We start from the raw sequence: 7,359 nt of genomic DNA on the forward strand, positions 1-7,359 counted from the left end.
ATGGCTATGCTCCTCCCTGACTTTACCAGGAGCTAGCGCTTCTCCCCTTTCTTAAAGTCCAAAGTTTTCTCTCCATCTGGTAGGGGTATACATAGAAATTCAAAATAATTTTACACAAAATAATTGCGATGAATAAAATACAAATAAAATATTATCTGTATACCTTTGTTCATTTCATTCATGTACAATTGACTTAAACTTTTGTATTCTTAGATTGTTAAGAGAGTAGGAGAAATTGAAATTTAAAAAAAAACTGTATGATGATGGTTTACATCTATTCTCTGAGCTACTCAGGAGGTGATACCTGGAATATTTCAAATCTAGCACAGCCAAGACATTATAACCTATGACATTCCATCTCCAAACAACTAGAAAAAATGCTAGGTCAGAGTATGGCTAAAGTGGTAGAACACTAGTACGAAAAAATATAGAGTTGGGCTTGGGGCATGACCTAGTGGTAGAGTACTTGCCTAGCATGCACGAAGCCATGGGTTCAATTCCTCAGTACTAGATGCACAGTAAAAGCTGGAAGTGGTGCTGTGGCTCAAGTGGTAGAGCACTAGCCTTGAGAAAGCTCAAGGACAGTGCCCTGGCCCTGAGTTCAAGCCCCAGGACTGGCAAAAAAAGGTGAAAAAAGAGAAAGATCTGAGATGCAGATCATGCAGGCAAATACAAAAATTTTGAATCAAGTAGAGAAAAAAATTAGTTGAGCCACAGTTAAAGCAGTGTTTACAGTATGTTCATGTCATTGGATGCCTATATTAGAAGAAACAATCTAATAATGTAAACTTCTTCCCACTTTAGGAAAATACAAATAGGAAATAGATTCAGAGTATAAAGAGAAAAGGCAATATAGATTATACTAGAAATCAATGACATTAAAACAGTGATATCATAAATTTAAAATTATTTTTGATAGGATTACTAATTCTTCAGCCACATGAAGAACATAAATGTAATTAATCTAGGAGAAACTGATTATTCATAAATTAGTTACTATTCCTTTTGCTCAAACATAACGAGGATCTACTCATTAGAAGGTTCTGTGCTAGTACTGGAGATACTCAGACCAAGATCTACCTTCTCAAAAAGAATTTTAGAATCTGGCAGATGTAGTCATTTGAAGAATTGATTAAAATACCCTAGACTAAATCAAGGGAAGTAGAACTTTTGGATAGAGGGAAATTTACTTGCCTCAAAGTATTGTGAATTTTTGGAAGCTTCCTGTCAACCAATGTGATGTAATTTTATACTTAAAACTCCAGGTTGGCTATAAAAGGATGTGGGACTTGGATAAAAGGCCAGACAAAAAAAAAAGTTGTATCACAACTACATGTTCCTTTCTAGACTCTACTTGAGTATCATATTCCCTTTTCCCATACCCATCTTGATCAATGGGGTGAAACCTAGGTCTTGCCTATTCTCAATTCTCAGGATTTCCTTCTCTCGCATTGTTTGCACTATTGTTGCCAAAAAGTCACTTCCTCTTTATGAACAAACTTTCTCTCCCAGAGAACCTGTTTACTTACTGCTCTGTTTCTAAAAATCACCTTCATATTGTACTACTTGCCCACATGTGAAAAAAATGTATATGTGAATAACTGTTGTTGATCTAACCTGCAGTGTCTTCTAATGTTGTATATTTGGACATCTTTGAAATATACTATCGAAGTTCATTCCCTCTACTGATGTAAATAGGACATGAAGTATAATCTTACAAAATAGGTTTATATCACACATAATCCAGAAAAAAAACTATATAAAACATACTATTACTATTACTATCATCATCATCATCATTATTATTGTCTTATCTGGGCAATATTTTTAAAAAGTATTAATCCCAGATGCTGGTAGCTCACACATGTAATCCCAGCTACTCAGGAGGCTGATATCTGAAGATTGCTGTTCAAATTCAGTCTGGGAATTCAGTCTCACAGGAAAGTCTGCGAGACTCTTATCTCAACTACTCAGCAAAAGCTGCAAGTAACTGTGGCTCAAATAGTAGAGCAATAATCTTGTGCAAAGTAGCTCTGGTATTATGCCCAGCTTCTAAGTCGAAGCTCCAAGACAAGTACACACATACAAAATAACGTGTGAGTAGTTCAAAAGTAGAAATGTATTTCTGCATTTTCTCACATTTCTATAAGCTGCAATCACAAGAATAAAACCCTGTCATGATTGTGTCACTTGAGTCCTCCCTTATGGGTTTTCAAGAAATCTCGATCTTGCTGCCTCATTACAAGGATTATTTTGTGTATGTGTACTTCCTTGGAGTGTTGTCCTTACATTTTCATATAAGGAAAAGTCAGTCAGACAACATTACAGTGTACACTAGTAGTGTCACTTAAGCACATCATCTTTTGAAATATTGTCTCCAAATATAGTCAGATTCTGACTTTTTGAAAATAAAAACACTAATAAAAGAATTTGGGGGCAAAGAGTAAATAATTTAGCCCATAAAAAGTAAAAGAAAAGGTATCTTAGCCTATATCTCAAGGCTCTTGCATGCAATTTAGCTGTGCTATGCAATGCACAGTGTGTCCTGAAGTTTCTGGATACAAACAAAGACAATATTCCATCTGGATGCACAGAAGCCTCTGTATTGTTATGCTTCACCTCAAACAGGAACAATATAATCCTGTTTGAAATAAAGGGCATTCTACCTATGTTATAGTAAAGGAAAATTTTGAGGGATTAATTTGTGGAGGAGAGTATTGAATAAAATACATGTCATTTTTATCACTAGGTAAATGGAATACAAGCAAAGATGTTTGTTATTCTAGGCCATTTGGGCTACACCTAGGTGAAGAAGAACCATTTGCATCCAAATTATAAACTCTATACACTACTGGAAGAAATACAAGCTAGGGTAGCCTCTGTGGAAATATATTTAGAAGTTCCTTCAAGGTTAAAAGCTTTCCTTGTGACTGAGCCATATCATATCACTCTTGGGCATATATTCAAAAGAAAGCAAATTATTATAGCAGGAAGACACCTTCATAACCATGTTTTTACATTACTATTCATGATAGAAAAATTATTCAAGCTGGGTGCTGGTGTCTCATACCTGTAATCCTAGCTACTCCAGAAGCTGTAATCTGAGGAATGTAGCTTGAAGCCAGCCCAGGCAGAAAAATTCTTGTGAGACTCCTATTACCAATTAACCACTCAAAAATTAGAGGTGACGGTGTAGCTGAATTGGTAGAGTGCTAGCCTTGAGCACAAAGTGGTCAGGGATGGTGCCTAGGCCCTGAGTCTAAGCCCTGAAACCAATGAGAGAAAGAAAGAAAAAGAAAGAAAGAAAGAAAGAAAGAAAGAAAGAAAGAAAGAAAGAAAGAAAGAAAGAGAAAGAAGAAAGAAAAAAGAAAGGAAAAAACTATGAAAGCAACCTAGTTGCTAACAACAAATAGATAAAAATATGTGGTATAGATATATATATGTGTGTGTGTGTGAGTGAGTGTGTACATATATGTGTGCACATATATACACATGTATATGTTATATATATATATATATATTACACAGACATAATGAAAGTTGTGTCCGTGCCTTTTTCAGGAAAATTGATACAATTAGAAAAGTCATACTGAGGAAGAATAGTTTTAAAAATGTACTATGCTTTCACTCGTAAGTGGAACCTAGAACTAAAAAATGTACATGTTCATAATATTTGGATGGTTGAATCTAGAATATGAATCAAATTAAGGGACTGCTTAGGAGGAGACAGGGAAGAGAGAAAGGAAACAAACATAGTCAATAACTAATATATTACAAATATGTATGTGGTCAACAATAAAAGTTGTATGGGTTGAGGTGAAATAGAAATATACTCTGATGGGTGGATATGGTGGACACGTAATAGCAAGAGCTGTTTAGTGGGTGGGATGATGAAAGCGCCTGAATGCTGATGAGATGATTGTTTGCAACTACAAATATGAAGTAATGAAACGTTTTGGGGATTTTATTTGGGGGAAAGTAGAAACAGTAATAGAGGAGCTAAGATCCATTGGAATACAATATGTATATGTGTGAAGATGTAAGAATGAAACCCTTCCAAAGAGACACAAACCAAAGATATTTTTTCAACAAATTAACAGATACACAAATTGTCGTAAATCTAACAGTAGAATAATGTTTAGTAGTAAAGAAGGAATGAGCTAGTATGCTATGCAAAAACATGCACTTATCCGTAAAATTAGCTTGGACAATAATATACTGTAAGCTACCAACTATATAACATTCTGCAAAAAGCCAGTTCAAGAATCAATAGAAAACAGATGAAATGCTCCTGAGGGAGAGAGGGATGAATGAGTAAAACACAGAATATTCTTAGTACACTGAAAATATTTTTATGAATTCTATGCTGATTTATGATCCCTACTGGTCAATGTATGAGTTTTTCAATAAAAAAAATCACAGAATATATAACAGTAAATAGCAATGCATACTATGGATCTCAGTTTATAGGCATACATCAATATTGGTTCATTTATTACAACAAATATAGCACACTAATGTTAGATGTCAGTATCAAGAGAAACTAAAGAGGGAAGGAATGTAAAAGTTTACACAGTCCCTCTGTTTTGCTATCTTAAATTTTTGTTAATCTGAAATTATTCACAACATATAAGCTTATGAATAGTACGCCTTTGTATATTTAGTCTGTCATCTATAAATATTAGCTGCTAATTATTTTTATTTATATTCTTATGGGAAACACAATTGTTGCTAAAAAAGGAAAATTGTTTAATCGTTAGCTGTTAAAATCTGTTAATGTAGATTCAATAATTAAGTAAACGTGACACACCAAAAACCATCATAGAGCTTATTTTAATAATAAAATTTTATTAAAATTCTTTACTACGCTAATTATATAACTCAGATCAAAAACAAAAAGATTGAGTCTGTGCAGTGAACGGAAGGAATAGCGTATGTAAGTTTTCTCTTATATTCATCTCCTATTACAATCCTCTGCCCTATTCTTCAGCTTTCCCATGTTATGTCACTCTGGTCCTAAGCTGAAACTCCAATACCATAATTTTAAAAAAGTAATAGGAATTTGGCAGGGGGCCTTTCATTAAAGGCATAAATAAGAGCCATGATGATAATCAAGAAAAGTAAGAGTCCAGTCACAGAAATCTCATAACCAGTTCTTAGTCATAATGTGATAATTTGTTTTATCTTATTTTTTCAGTTATTTTATTGGAGTTTCAGCTTAGACCACGGGCTTGATAGGCAAGTGCAACTGAGCTTGAGCCATATCCCCAGGTGTTAGGCTAATTTCCGGAAAGAATAGTTTAGAATTGTGAAGACCTCAAAGTAAGAAGTAGCAGCAAAGGGAGGAGCCTAAAGTGCCAGGTACAATCAAATCCAAAATGCTATGAAACTGACATAATTACATAACCCAGAAAAGAAGGGATACTTGTAAGGAAACTTGGTTTGTCTGCCACTTATGTGATAGTCAGTTGAGTCAATGCAAGTCTTTGATTTCAAACCCAGGTATAATAGAAAAGAAAAAGTTTTCAAGGAAGTAGCATTTCATAGGAAGTATTTTTATTATGAAGATAGGAGCCTGGATAAATATTCAGTACATCCTATAACCTGCTCTTAAATATACTGAGACAATTGTGAGAATGATTTCTGTTTTCCCCTTTTGAATTATTGGAATTAAACAGAGCATCTTATATTATTAGGCAAGTATTCTTTAGCATAAACTATGCTCAGGATTCCATGATAGCTTCTAGAGGAAGAGCTGAGGAATACAAGAACCTCAAACAATTGGACAGGACAGAGGAGGGAGCCTAAATAATGCACAAGGACCAATCAAATCAAGAATATCCTGAAAGTGAAACAGCCATGTAAAACACAGAGAAAATAGGGTAAATTTTTTCTTGATTCCTTTGTAAGTACAGCCCTAGAGACATTTGCTAGTAATTTTTTGTTAGTCATGGGGCTTGAACTCAGGGCCTGGGTACTGTCCCTGAGCTCTTTTGCTCAAGGGTAGTGCTCTACATTTTGAGCTATAGTACCACTTCCACCTACAGACTTTTAATTGATGGTGGCATTCACTTCCTGATGAGAGGCCTTAAGATTAGTCTAGGAGCTTATTGAGTCACCCAACAAGTTCCTGAGTTAAAATCCAGACACCAGCAGTTTGCAAATATATGGCATTTGACTCAAAATCATCTATTAGAGAGGAATCATGTTGAGTACATGAACAAATGCTCAGAATGTGCAATCATAAAGGTATTCAGTCACAGATTTTCCATAACCATCTCTTCTAATATGATCAGTTTTTATTTAATTTGAGGATAGCAGAGAGAAGACTAAAGCATAAGGATCAATAAAATCTAGATTGTTCTGAGACTGACACTGCAACTTAGGCCAGAACAAACCTAGAATAAGAGTTGCTGCACACTTTAGGCCAGTCCCTTCCTAGGAACCTTTCATTTTGGTGGTGAGGTTCAGAAAGTGGAGAGGCTTGGAGTCCAGCTCCCTTGAAAAATCCAGCAGAAGTCTCAGTTTCTTTGAAATGTAAAGATAAGGAGGTTAGAAGACAATGAGTCAAACCCATATTTCAGAAGAGTACCCTTTTCCTCCTCCATACAGCTATATGCGTATTATGAGTCTATAAAAATACAGTTATAAGGTAGAGAGAAAGGCAGAGTATTCATCCATTTCCACATTTAGAGTTTCAGGCTTCTGAGGGTAAAGAAATGAACATAACTCTGTTAAGTGCAGATTTTGGAATAGTTGAAACTATCACTAAAGGAAAGGCAAGAAACCTTAGATAGAGGGCATGTGCATAGAGACCCTGTTTGTGGCTCCCAAAACTCTATGGCATGGAGGTCAGTGAATGTTAGATTGTTTTACAATGTGATGATATAGGAAGCAAAGCTATTTTCCTGAAGGACTACATGGGGAAGAAGAGGAAATGAGCAAGGAACAAAGAGATGTGTGGAGGTAGGGAGGAATGGATATAATAGAGGAAGAAGGGCACCTAGGCTGTGAGAATGGAAGTTGTGAGCCCAATTTTACTGGGTGATAGTACAGAGATCTGAAGAGCCCCCCCCCCCATTAAATGAATTGAGTGGGAGGAGAGGTGGATAATAGAGTTTTGGTTCCAGTCAAAGACAAGAATAACCAGGAAATTGAGGCCTGGTTATCAAGCACGAGCACATGCTTCTAAGACCTAAACCCAGTATTGCTGAAAACGAAACAAAAACTTCACACCACACACCACACACACACACACACAGAGAACACATGGAATCCATGTGTTCACATAAATTCCAGAATGGAATAGCCTTGTCTGATTTCTGAGGAAATCACTAGTTCCAGAACAATGACGTTCTT

The sequence above is a fragment of the Megascapheus bottae genome, chromosome X, assembly GCF_031878675.1.
Source record: "Megascapheus bottae isolate mThoBot1 chromosome X, mThoBot2.hap1, whole genome shotgun sequence".
In the NCBI taxonomy this organism is placed as follows: Eukaryota; Metazoa; Chordata; class Mammalia; order Rodentia; family Geomyidae; genus Megascapheus; species Megascapheus bottae.